General features: G+C 52.5%; 1 protein-coding gene across 1 annotated transcript in view; it reads right to left on the minus strand.

Annotated features, from left to right (window-relative positions):
- LOC138677345 (transcription factor HES-7-like) overlaps positions 1 to 9,678 on the minus strand; it is a 29,411-nt gene extending 19,733 nt beyond the window's left edge. Inside the window, exon 1 of the mRNA XM_069767400.1 lies at positions 9,543 to 9,678. The gene's annotated coding sequence lies outside the window, so the exon portion shown is untranslated. The remainder of the gene's footprint in view (positions 1 to 9,542) is intronic.
- Between the last annotated feature and the right edge of the window lie 4,673 nt (positions 9,679 to 14,351).

The following is a 14,351-nucleotide window of genomic DNA, read 5'->3' on the forward strand; positions in this document are numbered from 1 at the left end:
ACAGTGAAACATGGTGGTGGCTGTAACATTCCATGGGGATGCTTTACGATAGCAGGGACAGGGAAAATGGTCCAAGTCCACGGGAAGGTGCGAAATACAGGGATATTATTGAACAAAACCTGCTTCAGTCTGCCAGTGATTTGAGACTGGAAAGGAGATTCACCTTCCAACAAGACAGTGACTCAAAGTATACTGCTAAAGCAACATTCAAGTGAGGGGACACAAGTAAATGTTTTGGAGTGACCTAGTCACAGCCCAGACCTTAATCCAAAAGGAGAATCTGTGGTCAGACTTGAATATTGCTGTTCCCCAGAGGAAAATATCAACTGGAAGGAGCTGGAACAGTTTTGCCTTGAGGAATGGGCAAAAATCCAAGCGGCAAAAGGAGACTCTACAAAGTACTGACTTTAGGGGAGTGAATACATATGCACATGCCAATTTTTTGTTCTTTGATCCAATAAATTATACCTATATTTTTCTGACAGCACCAACTTAGACTATATAGTGCTGATGCATCACACACAGGGGTGTGGTAACATGATAATTTGGCCAACTAGTTCGGGGACACCAACTCCCCCTCGACTAGTCAAAGGCCTCATTTACAAATCATAAACGGATTTTAGAAATAATTTTTCTAAAGATCCGTTTGTGTGTAATGTAATAAAGGCACCATTTAGTCCTGATTAGTCACACAAATCAGATTACAAAAATATTTACACAGGTTGTAATGTAATAAAATAGAGGGTGAATAGTTTAGCAAGCCACTGTGTGTGGGATGTGTCTGTATATAAGGATCAATGTGGCGTCTCATACTGTATATAGGGGGCTATGTGGGGGCTCATACTGTATATGGGGGCTATATGGGGGCTCATACTGTATATGGGGGCTATGTGGGGTGTTATACTGTATATAGGGAGCTATGTGGGGTTCATACTGTATATAGGGAGCTATGTGGGGTTCATACTGTATATAGGGAGCTATGTGGGGGCTCACACTGTATATAGGAGGCTATGTGGGGTGTTATACTGTATATTGGAGAGCTGTTTAGGGACATTATAGAGGGGCTATGTAGGCAGGTTGTGTACAAGATCATGGCATAGAAGAGGCTCATACTGTATATAGGGGGCTATGTGGGGGCTCACACTATATAGGAGGCTATGTGGGGTTTTACACTGTATACTGGAGAGCTGTTTAGGGACACTATACAGGGGCTATGTAGGGAGGCTGTATAAGATCATAGTGTATAAGAGGCTCATTCTGTATATAGGGAGCTATGTGGGGTTCATACTGTATATAGGGAGCTATGTGGGGGCTCACACTGTATATAGGAGGCTATGTGGGGTGTTATACTGTATACTGGAGAGCTGTTTAGGGACACTATACAGGGGCTATGTAGGGAGACTGTATAAGATAGCGTATAAGAGGCTCATTCTGTATACAGGGGGCTATGTGAGGGCTCATACTGTATATAGGGGGCTGTGTGGGGGCTCACTGTACATACGGGGCCATATGGGGTCTCACACTGTATATAGGGGGCTGTTGGGGCTCATACTGTATATAGGGGGCTGTGTGGGGGCTCACTGTACATACGGGGCCATATGGGGTCTCATACTGTATATAGGGGGCTGTTGGGGCTCATACTGTATATAGGGGGCTGTGTGGGGGCTCACTGTACATACGGGGCCATATGGGGTCTCACACTGTATATAGGAGGCTATGTGGGGGGGGTTCAGTCCAGTATAGAATTCCCATGCACCATTGATGAGTATGTGCTACTCGGCCGGGCCTCCCACCAGGTCCAAAAACAGCAGCAAATCCAAAGCTATCCGAAGCCCCATAGAGATCCTTGTAAAGATCCAATGCAATTTATTCCAGAATATTCAAGACCTCACAGCAGTGAGGAGACAAAAATAGAGAAAGGCTTCGGCCAAATGGCCTCTCGAGCGTTTTGAGACTATTTTTAGGCTTGAGTGTTTCTCTATTTTCTTTATGGGGCCTCGGATAGCTTTGGATTTGCTGCTATGTGGGGGATCATACTGTATATAGGGGGCCGTGCATGAGCTCAGACTGTATATAGGGGGGGCCATGTGTATGAGCTCATACTGTATATAGGAGGCAGTGTGTATGAGCTCAGACTGTATATAGGGGGCCGTGTGTATGAGCTCAGACTGTATATAGGGGGCCGTGTGTATGAGCTCAGACTGTATATAGGGGGCCGTGTGTATGAGCTCAGACTGTATATAGGGGGCCGTGTGTATGAGCTCAGACTGTATATAGGGGGCCGTGTGTATGAGCTCAGACTGTATATAGGGGGCCATGTATGAGCTCATACTGTATATAGGGGGGCCGTGTACTGTATATAGGGGGCCGTGTGTATGAGCTCATACTGTATATAGGAGGCAGTGTGTATGAGCTCAGACTGTATATAGGGGGGCCATGTGTATGAGCTCAGACTGTATATAGGGGCCGTGTGTATGAGCTCAGACTGTATATAGGGGGCCATGTATGAGCTCATACTGTATATAGGGGGCCATGTGTATGAGCTCAGACTGTATATAGGGGGCCATGTGTATGAGCTCATACTGTATATAGGGGGGCCGTGTGTATGAGCTCAGACTGTGTATAGGGGGGCCGTGTACTTTATATAGGGGGCCGTGTATGAGCTCATACTGTATATAGGGGGCCGTGTATGAGCTCTTACTGTATACAGGGGGCCGTGTATGAGCTCATACTGTATACAGGGGGCCGTGTATGAGCTCATACTGTATACAGGGGGCCGTGTATGAGCTCATACTGTATATAGGGGGCCGTGTATAAGCTCATACTGTATACAGGGGGCCGTGTATGAGCTCATACTGTATATAGGGGGCCGTGTATGAGCTCTTACTGTATATAGGGGGCCGTGTATGAGCTCTTACTGTATATAAGGGGCCGTGTATGAGCTCTTACTGTATATAGGGGGCCGTGTATGAGCTCTTACTGTATATAGGGGGCCGTGTATGAGCTCTTACTGTATATAGGGGGCCGTGTATGAGCTCTTACTGTATATAGGGGGCCGTGTATGAGCTCTTACTGTATATAGGGGGCCGTGTATGAGCTCATACTGTATATAGGGGGCCGTGTATGAGCTCATACTGTATATAGGGGGCCGTGTATGAGCTCATACTGTATATAGGGGGCCGTGTATGAGCTCTTACTGTATATAGGGGGCCGTGTATGAGCTCTTACTGTATATAGGGGGCCGTGTATGAGCTCTTACTGTATATAGGGGGCCGTGTATGAGCTCATACTGTATACAGGGGGCCGTGTATGAGCTCATACTGTATATAGGAGGGCTGCTTAGGGAATCCTACTGCATAAAGGGGGCTATGAGTAGCTCATACTTTATATAAAGAGAGGCTGTGTGATGGCTCAAACTGTATGTAGGGGGCTCAATATTAATATCAACCAAAAAAAAGAAGCAGAGCCGCACTGCTGTAAAATCCGGAGTTAGCCGCAGCCTGTACGCGGTGAAGTAAGGAACCTGGCAGCATCACAGGGGTGCTCGCATAGAAAAAACAAAATGAAAACAAGCACTGGAACATAGAAAAAATGCGGCAGCACTCACCAGTCCTGGAGTGGTCTGAGTCCTTTATTAAGACAACGTTAAAATAAAAATGTTTCAGTGCTTGGCTCAATATTAATATTGAGCAGAATTCATTTTAGTCTATTGGTTCGGCCTGCACAACAGTCACGGTCTCATGTGGCCCCTTTGGAAAATTAATCACTCAACTGAGACAGCCCTGACCAAAATCATAATGACCTACTTACAGCCAAAGCTAACGGACAATACTCTGCACTCCTCCTTCTAGATCTGTCCTCTGCTTTCGACACAGTTGACCATTGCCTCTTACTACAGATCCTCTCCTCCTTTGGCATCAATAACCTCGCCCTGTCCTGGATCGCCTCGTACCTTTCCAACCGCACATTCAGCGTCTCCCACTCCCACATTGCCTCCTCATCCCACCCTCTCTCTGTTGGTGTCCCCCCAAGGCTCTGTCCTAGGACACTCAGATCTACCTCTCTGGCCCAGATGTCACCGCTCTGCTGTCCAGAATCCCGGAGTGTCTATCAGCCATATCCTCCTTCTTCTCCTCTCGCTTCCTCAAACTCAATGTGGACAAATCTGAACTCATCATCTTTCCTCCATCCCATAGATCTTCCTTACCTGACCTATCTATCACAATAAATGACATCACGCTTTCCTCCGTACCAGAAGTCCGCTGCCTCGGAGTAACCGTTGAGTCTGCCCTGTCCTTCAAACCGCACATCCAAGCTCTTTCCACCTCCTGTCGCTTCCACCTCAAAAATATCTCCAGGATCCGTCCTTTCCTCAACCGTCAATCTACTAATATTCTTTTGCATGCCCTCATCATCTCCCGCCTCAACTACTGCAACACCCTCCTCTGCGGCCTCCCTGATAACACCCTTGCACATCTCCAGTCCATCCTTAACTCCGCTGCCCGACTAATTCATCTCTCTTCTCGCTACTCCTCCGCTTCCCCCCTCTGCAAATCTCTTCACTGGCTCCCATTCCCTCAGCGTATCCAGTTCAAATTGCTAATACTGACCTACAAAGCCATCCACAACCTGTCTCCTCCATATATCTCTGAACTAATCTCCCGATATCTTCCCTCACGTGACCTCCGGTCCTCCCAAGACCTCCTTCTCTCCTCCACACTTATTCGCTCTTCACCCAACCGCCTCCAAGACTTCTCCCGAATATCCCCCATCCTCTGGAATTCTTTGCCCCAACACGTCCGGTTATCCACCACATTCGGATCCTTCAGACGGAACCTGAAAACCCATCTCTTCAGGAAAGCCTACAGCCTGCACTGACCCCGCTGCCTCCTCACTACTACCGGAGCCTCACCAACACCGGAGCTACCGCCTCACCAACACCGGAGCTACCGCCTCACCAACACCGGAGCTCCTGCAACCCCCAACCTATTGTCTCCTTCCCCATAATCCTGTAGAATGTAAGCCCGCAAGGGCAGGGTCCTCGCCCCTCTGTATCAGTCTGTCATTGTTAGTTTGCTTAATGTAAGTGATATCTGTAATTTGTATGTAACCCATCCTCATGTACAGCACCATGGAATCAATAGTGCTATATAAATAATAATAATAATCTACATTAAAGCACCTGTGCTTAGCCAACATTAGAATGGGAAGAAAACTCTGAAAGGTTTTGTTTAACGCCACCTGTCTCCTCTTCCACCTCTCTCCTCTGGACAGTCACCTCTCCTCTTCCACCACCTCTCTCATCTGCACCTTCACCTCTCTCCTCTTCCACCACCTCTCTCCTCTGCACCATGCCTCTCCTCTGCACCACCAGGTCTCTCCTCCTCTTCCACCTCTCTCCTCTGCACCACCATGTCTCTCCTCCTCTTCCACCTCTCTCCTCTGCACCACCATGTCTCTCCTCCTCTTCCACCTCTCTCCTCTGCACCACCATGTCTCTCCTCCTCTTCCACCTCTCTCCTCTGCACCACCATGTCTCTCCTCCTCTTCCACCTCTCTCCTCTGCACCACCATGTCTCTCCTCCTCTTCCACCTCTCTCCTCTGCACCACCATGTCTCTCCTCCTCTTCCACCTCTCTCCTCTGCACCACCATGTCTCTCCTCCTCTTCCACCTCTCTCCTCTGCACCACCATGTCTCTCCTCCTCTTCCACCTCTCTCCTCTGCACCACCATGTCTCTCCTCCTCTTCCACCTCTCTCCTCTGCACCACCATGTCTCTCCTCCTCTTCCACCTCTCTCCTCTGCACCACCATGTCTCTCCTCCTCTTCCACCTCTCTCCTCTGCACCACCATGTCTCTCCTCCTCTTCCACATCTCTCCTCTGCACCACCATGTCTCTCCTCCTCTTCCACCTCTCTCCTCTGCACCACCATGTCTCTCCTCCTCTTCCACCCCTCTCCTCTGCACCACCAGGTCTCTCCTCCTCTTCCACCTCTCTCCTCTGCACCACCATGTCTCTCCTCCTCTTCCACCTCTCTCCTCTGCACCACCATGTCTCTCCTCCTCTTCCACCTCTCTCTAAAAAATGAATAGCAAGAAAAATAAAATTAAACAAGATTTTCAATCAAAATGTAAAGTTGTGTTAATACACGGCAATCTGGAAAAAAAATTAAAAACTGAAATAGTCACATACATATTCTAGGTCTTTATTTTTAGTTAATTTTCTGTGAAGCCGATACATTTGCAAGTGCAATGCTAAGTAAAATAAATATAAAATATAAAATAGGAAAACAAAAAATAAAGATTAATAATATAGGAAACATTTTTTAAGGCAAAATAAGGGAATAGTTTAAAATCAGATTTTAATGTTAAATTTGTTTTTAAACATTTTTTGGCAATGTTGTATTTTTCCGTATAAGGCTAGGGTCACATTGCGTTAGCGCAATCCGCTAGCGCTAAACGGATTGCACTAACGCAATGTTTTTTATGGGGCTGCGTTCGGGGTCGCGGTAACGTCCCCGCTCTCGCAGATCCCCGATCTGCGAGAGCGGGGAACGGACCGCGGGCACGCCTCGGACGCTGCAAGCAGCGTCCGCGGCGCGCCAGGAATCTCCGGCGCGTCGCTAGCGCGTGCCGAACATGGCACGCGCTAGTGTAGCGCGTTCCCATTAGTGTGAATGGGCGCGTTAACGGCCGCGTTGCACGGCGTTAATTTCGCCGTGCAACGCTGTCCGTTTAACGCGGTCCCATAACGCAATGGGAACCCAGCCTAACACTTTAATAATTCATTAAAAATAAAATACATCTTCATATTCACAATACACGTTTCAGGAAATCCACACGTACATTAGCAGCAATAGACAAACAGAAATCATTGGTACTGAAGAATCTGATGAGTGTGTAAAGGTTATCGTACAGGAGGAGGAGGTGAGCTGTGATTTCACCTATTGTGAATAGTGGATCCTGTGTTATCTACTGTATACAGAAGTGTTATCAGTCATTGTACAGGGGGAGGAGGTGAGCTGTGACATCCCCTATTGTAAATGGTGGATCCTGTGTTATCTACTGTATACAGAAGTGTTATCAGTCATTGTACAGGAGCAGGAGGTGAGCTGTGATATCACCTATTGTGAATAGTGGATCCTGTGTTATCTACTGTATATAGAGGTGTTATCAGTCATTGTACAGGAGGAGGAGGAGGAGGTGAGCTGTGACATCACCTATTGTGAATGGTGGATCCTGTGTTATCTACTGTATATAGAGATGTTATCAGTCATTGTACAGGAGGAGGTGAGCTGTGACACCACCTATTGTGAATGATGGATCCTGTATTATCTACTGTATATAGAGGTGTTATCAGTCATTGTACAGGAGCAGGAGGAGGTGAGCTGTGACATCACCTATTGTGAATTGTGGATCCTCTGATAGCATCTCTATATACAGAAGATAACAGAGGATCCACGATTCACAATAGGTGATGTCACAGCTCACCTCCTCCTCCTGTACAATGACTGATAGCACCTCTATACACAGAAGATAAGTCATTGTACAGGAGGAGGAGGTGAGCTGTGACATCACCTATTGTGAATGGTGGATCCTGTGTTATCTACTGTATATAGAGGTGTTATCAGTCATTGTACAGAAGGAGGAGGTGAGCTGTGACATCACCTACTGTGAATGGTGGATCTCCTGTTACTGTATATAAAGGTGTTATCAGTCATTGTACAGGAGGAGGAGAAGGTGAGCTGTGATATCACCTATTGTGAATGGTGGATCCTGTGTTATCTACTGTCTATAGAGGTGTTATCAGTCATTGTACAGGAGGAGGAGGTGAGCTGTGAAATCACCTATTGTGAATGGTGGATCCGGTGTCATCTACGATATAGAGAGATGTTATCAGTCATTGTACAGGAGGAGGAGGAGGTGAGCTGTGACATCACCTATTGTGAATAGTGGATCCTGTGTAACCTACTGTATATAGAGGTGTTATTAGTCATTGTACAGGAGGAGGAGGTGAGCTGTGACATCACCTATTGTGAATGCTGGATCCTGTGTTATCTACTGTATATAGAGGTGTTATCAGTCATTGTACAGGAGGAGGAGGAGGTGAGCTGTGACATCACCTATTGTGAATGGTGGATCCCGTTACTGTATATAGAGGTGTTATCAGTCATTGTACAGGAGGAGGAGGTGAGCTGTGACATCACCTATTGTGAATGCTGGATCCTGTGTTATCTACTGTATATAGAGGTGTTATCAGTCATTGTACAGGAGGAGGAGGTGAGCTGTGACATCACCTATTGTGAATGGAGGATCCTGTGTTATCTACTGTCTATAGAGGTGATATCAGTCATTGTACAGGAGGAGGAGGTGAGCTGTGATATCACCTATTGTGAATGGTGGATCCTATGTTATCTACTGTATATAGAGGTGTTATCAGTCATTGTACAGGAGGAGGTGAGCTGTGACATCATCTATTGTGAATGGTGGATCCTGTGTTATCTACTGTATATAGAGGTGTTATCAGTCATTGTACAGGAGGAGGAGGTGAGCTGTGACATCACCTATTGTGAATGGTGGATCCTGTGTTATCTACTGTATATAGAGGTGATATTCGTCATGGTAACCCCGCCTCTTATAAGGAATCTCTTCATGAGAGGACAGCAAATATATAAAGTCTATCATAGTCCCGATGACCAGTGTAACAATTGCAATCTTGCAGTTGCTCCAATACAGATCTTGAATTAAAATTTTAAATTGTCAAAAAGTATTTTAAAAAAATAACACAAAAACCTTATTTAAACATTTTCTGATGATAAATTATCATTCCTTTTTTTAATTTCATCGTTTTTTTATTAAAGATACTTTGGGGAAATAAAGAGAAAAATAAATTAATTTAAAAAAATAAAGTAAAAATATTAATAAGAGTTTTAAACCTTAAATAATAATAAAAATTATACAAGAAAGTTTTAATTAACGTTAATACTTTTTTTTTTTAACCAGTTACTTTTTCTAATGGACGTCAAAATAAAAAGCAATTTAATGGCGGTCAAGTAGTTTCTTAAAGGGAAACGCACCTTATCATCCCGTATTATTATGTGTGAGAAACCCTCTTTTTAATAGGGCCAATACTTCCCATGGACAGCTGGCAAGTTTTGCTTTATGAAGGGTGAAAAATTGTAGTTAACCTGAGAACATTGATACCTATGGAAAACATCACAAAATAGAAAAAAATAAAAAAATTCCTTTAATCCGTATTAAATGTGCCAGATTAACAAATGTTCTAGATTATTGGACTGCCAAGTGTCCGGCTTGAAAAACCAAGCAGACGGCTGCAAACAAGTGTGGCAGCCACTAGAGGGCAGTGTTGTCTCAGTAGTAGTAGAGGCCGCCGGATTATCACACATTCTGGATTACTGGACGCCCAGGAACAGAATCCGCACAATTTACAGGACAGATAAGATACTGGATGCCGAATTAAAAGGATTTGATCCGTTAATCTGGCAGGATTACGGATTAAAGGAATTTTATTGAGGCCAACCTGGTTTCCGGTTAGATCGAGAAGCAGCACTCGGATTTCATCCAGACTCCGGTTTATTCGATCCCGTCGCTGCTTTTCCACCACCGGCTTCAGGATCTAGAACAGGAGGAAAGGCAGCGATCACTGAGGGTACAAGTCGCCATACTGCTTAAAGGGGAACTCCAGCAGAATCTGACAACTGGGCACGGCGTAAGGACACGCGCCGCACACGTAGGATCCCGCCATCTCCCCGTGTAAGTGCCGCCGGGCTCCTGGCTTCTCAATCCTTCCTGCGCCTCTCCGTTCCCGAGACAAGGCCTCCTCTTCCTCAGACATGCATCTAGTCTTTTCTTGTCAAGTGGGCGGTGTCCTCAAGAAGATGCCCACAGACAAAAATAAAGGCCAAACCCACTTGGCTAAAATACATTTTTATACAGTGAAGGAGCCATAACTCAGGAACGGAGGGACGCAGAAAACAGGAGAACGATCCCCGGATTCAGGAGAACACGGCGCTTACACCAGGTACATTATACGCATCAATGGTAAGACCGGGACGACGGGAGCGCAGAGAGAGACGACGGCGACGAAGGGAGCGCAGAGAGAGAAGACGACGAAGGGAGCGCAGAGAGAGACGACGGCGACGAAGGGAGCGCAGAGAGAGACGACGGCGACGAAGGGAGCGCAGAGAGAGACGACGGCGACGAAGGGAGCGCAGAGAGAGACGACGACGAAGGGAGCGCAGAGAGAGAAGACGACGAAGGGAGCGCAGAGAGAGAAGACGACGAAGGGAGCGCAGAGAGAGAAGACGACGAAGGGAGCGCAGAGAGAGAAGACGACAGGAGCGCAGAGAGAGACGACGGCGACGAAGGGAGCGCAGAGAGAGAAGACGGCGACGAAGGGAGCGCAGAGAGAGAAGACGACGACGAAGGGAGCGCAGAGAGAGAAGACGACGAAGGGAGCGCAGAGAGAGACGGCGACGAAGGGAGCGCAGAGAGAGAAGACGACGAAGGGAGCGCAGAGAGAGACGACGACGAAGGGAGCGCAGAGAGAGACGACGGCGACGAAGGGAGCGCAGAGAGAGACGACGGCGACGAAGGGAGCGCAGAGAGAGAAGACGACGAAGGGAGCGCAGAGAGAGAAGACGACGAAGGGAGCGCAGAGAGAGAAGACGACGAAGGGAGCGCAGAGAGAGAAGACGACGAAGGGAGCGCAGAGAGAGAAGACGACAGGAGCGCAGAGAGAGACGACGGCGACGAAGGGAGCGCAGAGAGAGAAGACGGCGACGAAGGGAGCGCAGAGAGAGAAGACGACGAAGGGAGCGCAGAGAGAGACGACGACGAAGGGAGCGCAGAGAGAGACGACGACGAAGGGAGCGCAGAGAGAGACGACGACGACGAAGGGAGCGCAGAGAGAGACGACGGCGACGAAGGGAGCGCAGAGAGAGACGACGGCGACGAAGGGAGCGCAGAGAGAGACGACGGCGACGAAGGGAGCGCAGAGAGAGACGACGGCGACGAAGGGAGCGCAGAGAGAGACGACGGCGACGAAGGGAGCGCAGAGAGAGAAGACGACGAAGGGAGCGCAGAGAGAGAAGACGGCGAAGGGAGCGCAGAGAGAGAAGACGGCGAAGGGAGCGCAGAGAGAGACGACGGCGAAGGGAGCGCAGAGAGAGACGACGGCGACGAAGGGAGCGCAGAGAGAGACGACGGCGGCGAAGGGAGCGCAGAGAGAGACGACGGCGGCGAAGGGAGCGCAGAGAGAGACGACGGCGGCGGCGAAGGGAGCGCAGAGAGAGACGACGGCGGCGGCGAAGGGAGCGCAGAGAGAGACGACGGCGGCGGCGAAGGGAGCGCAGAGAGAGACGACGGCGGCGAAGGGAGCGCAGAGAGAGACGACGGCGGCGGCGAAGGGAGCGCAGAGAGAGACGACGGCGGCGGCGAAGGGAGCGCAGAGAGAGACGACGGCGGCGGCGAAGGGAGCGCAGAGAGAGACGACGGCGGCGGCGAAGGGAGCGCAGAGAGAGACGACGGCGGCGGCGAAGGGAGCGCAGAGAGAGACGACGGCGGCGGCGAAGGGAGCGCAGAGAGAGACGACGGCGGCGGCGAAGGGAGCGCAGAGAGAGACGACGGCGGCGGCGAAGGGAGCGCAGAGAGAGACGACGGCGGCGGCGAAGGGAGCGCAGAGAGAGACGACGGCGGCGGCGAAGGGAGCGCAGAGAGAGACGACGGCGGCGGCGAAGGGAGCGCAGAGAGAGACGACGGCGGCGGCGAAGGGAGCGCAGAGAGAGACGACGGCGGCGGCGAAGGGAGCGCAGAGAGAGACGACGGCGGCGAAGGGAGCGCAGAGAGAGACGACGGCGGCGAAGGGAGCGCAGAGAGAGACGACGGCGGCGAAGGGAGCGCAGAGAGAGACGACGGCGGCGAAGGGAGCGCAGAGAGAGACGACGGCGGCGAAGGGAGCGCAGAGAGAGACGACGGCGGCGAAGGGAGCGCAGAGAGAGACGACGGCGGCGAAGGGAGCGCAGAGAGAGACGACGGCGGCGAAGGGAGCGCAGAGAGAGACGACGGCGGCGAAGGGAGCGCAGAGAGAGACGACGGCGGCGAAGGGAGCGCAGAGAGAGACGACGGCGGCGAAGGGAGCGCAGAGAGAGACGACGGCGGCGAAGGGAGCGCAGAGAGAGACGACGGCGGCGAAGGGAGCGCAGAGAGAGACGACGGCGGCGAAGGGAGCGCAGAGAGAGACGACGGCGGCGAAGGGAGCGCAGAGAGAGACGACGGCGGCGAAGGGAGCGCAGAGAGAGACGACGGCGGCGAAGGGAGCGCAGAGAGAGACGACGGCGGCGAAGGGAGCGCAGAGAGAGACGACGGCGGCGAAGGGAGCGCAGAGAGAGACGACGGCGGCGAAGGGAGCGCAGAGAGAGACGACGGCGGCGAAGGGAGCGCAGAGAGAGACGACGGCGACGAAGGGAGCGCAGAGAGAGACGACGGCGACGAAGGGAGCGCAGAGAGAGACGACGGCGACGAAGGGAGCGCAGAGAGAGACGACGGCGACGAAGGGAGCGCAGAGAGAGACGACGGCGACGAAGGGAGCGCAGAGAGAGACGACGGCGACGAAGGGAGCGCAGAGAGAGAAGACGACGAAGGGAGCGCAGAGAGAGAAGACGACGAAGGGAGCGCAGAGAGAGACGACGGCGACGAAGGGAGCGCAGAGAGAGACGACGGCGACGAAGGGAGCGCAGAGAGAGACGACGGCGACGAAGGGAGCGCAGAGAGAGACGACGGCGACGAAGGGAGCGCAGAGAGAGACGACGGCGACGAAGGGAGCGCAGAGAGAGACGACGGCGACGAAGGGAGCGCAGAGAGAGAAGACGACGAAGGGAGCGCAGAGAGAGAAGACGACGAAGGGAGCGCAGAGAGAGACGACGACAGGAGCGCAGAGAGAGACGACGGCGACGAAGGGAGCGCAGAGAGAGAAGACGGCGACGAAGGGAGCGCAGAGAGAGAAGACGACGACGAAGGGAGCGCAGAGAGAGAAGACGACGAAGGGAGCGCAGAGAGAGACGGCGACGAAGGGAGCGCAGAGAGAAGACGACGAAGGGAGCGCAGAGAGAGACGACGACGAAGGGAGCGCAGAGAGAGACGACGGCGACGAAGGGAGCGCAGAGAGAGACGACGGCGGCGAAGGGAGCGCAGAGAGAGACGACGGCGGCGAAGGGAGCGCAGAGAGAGACGACGGCGGCGAAGGGAGCGCAGAGAGAGACGACGGCGGCGGCGGCGAAGGGAGCGCAGAGAGAGACGACGGCGGCGGCGGCGAAGGGAGCGCAGAGAGAGACGACGGCGGCGGCGAAGGGAGCGCAGAGAGAGACGACGGCGGCGGCGGCGAAGGGAGCGCAGAGAGAGACGACGGCGGCGGCGAAGGGAGCGCAGAGAGAGACGACGGCGGCGGCGAAGGGAGCGCAGAGAGAGACGACGGCGGCGGCGAAGGGAGCGCAGAGAGAGACGACGGCGGCGGCGAAGGGAGCGCAGAGAGAGACGACGGCGGCGGCGAAGGGAGCGCAGAGAGAGACGACGGCGGCGGCGAAGGGAGCGCAGAGAGAGACGACGGCGGCGGCGAAGGGAGCGCAGAGAGAGACGACGGCGGCGGCGAAGGGAGCGCAGAGAGAGACGACGGCGGCGGCGAAGGGAGCGCAGAGAGAGACGACGGCGGCGGCGAAGGGAGCGCAGAGAGAGACGACGGCGGCGGCGAAGGGAGCGCAGAGAGAGACGACGGCGGCGGCGAAGGGAGCGCAGAGAGAGACGACGGCGGCGGCGAAGGGAGCGCAGAGAGAGACGACGGCGGCGGCGAAGGGAGCGCAGAGAGACGACGGCGGCGGCGAAGGGAGCGCAGAGAGAGACGACGGCGGCGGCGAAGGGAGCGCAGAGAGAGACGACGGCGGCGGCGAAGGGAGCGCAGAGAGAGACGACGGCGGCGGCGAAGGGAGCGCAGAGAGAGACGACGGCGGCGGCGAAGGGAGCGCAGAGAGAGACGACGGCGGCGGCGAAGGGAGCGCAGAGAGAGACGACGGCGGCGGCGAAGGGAGCGCAGAGAGAGACGACGGCGGCGAAGGGAGCGCAGAGAGAGACGACGGCGGCGAAGGGAGCGCAGAGAGAGACGACGGCGGCGAAGGGAGCGCAGAGAGAGACGACGGCGGCGAAGGGAGCGCAGAGAGAGACGACGGCGGCGAAGGGAGCGCAGAGAGAGACGACGGCGGCGAAGGGAGCGCAGAGAGAGACGACGGCGGCGAAGGGAGCGCAGAGAGAGACGACGGCGGCGAAGGGAGCGCAGAGAGAG

The sequence above is a fragment of the Ranitomeya imitator genome, chromosome 4, assembly GCF_032444005.1.
Source record: "Ranitomeya imitator isolate aRanImi1 chromosome 4, aRanImi1.pri, whole genome shotgun sequence".
NCBI lineage: Eukaryota > Metazoa > Chordata > Amphibia > Anura > Dendrobatidae > Ranitomeya > Ranitomeya imitator.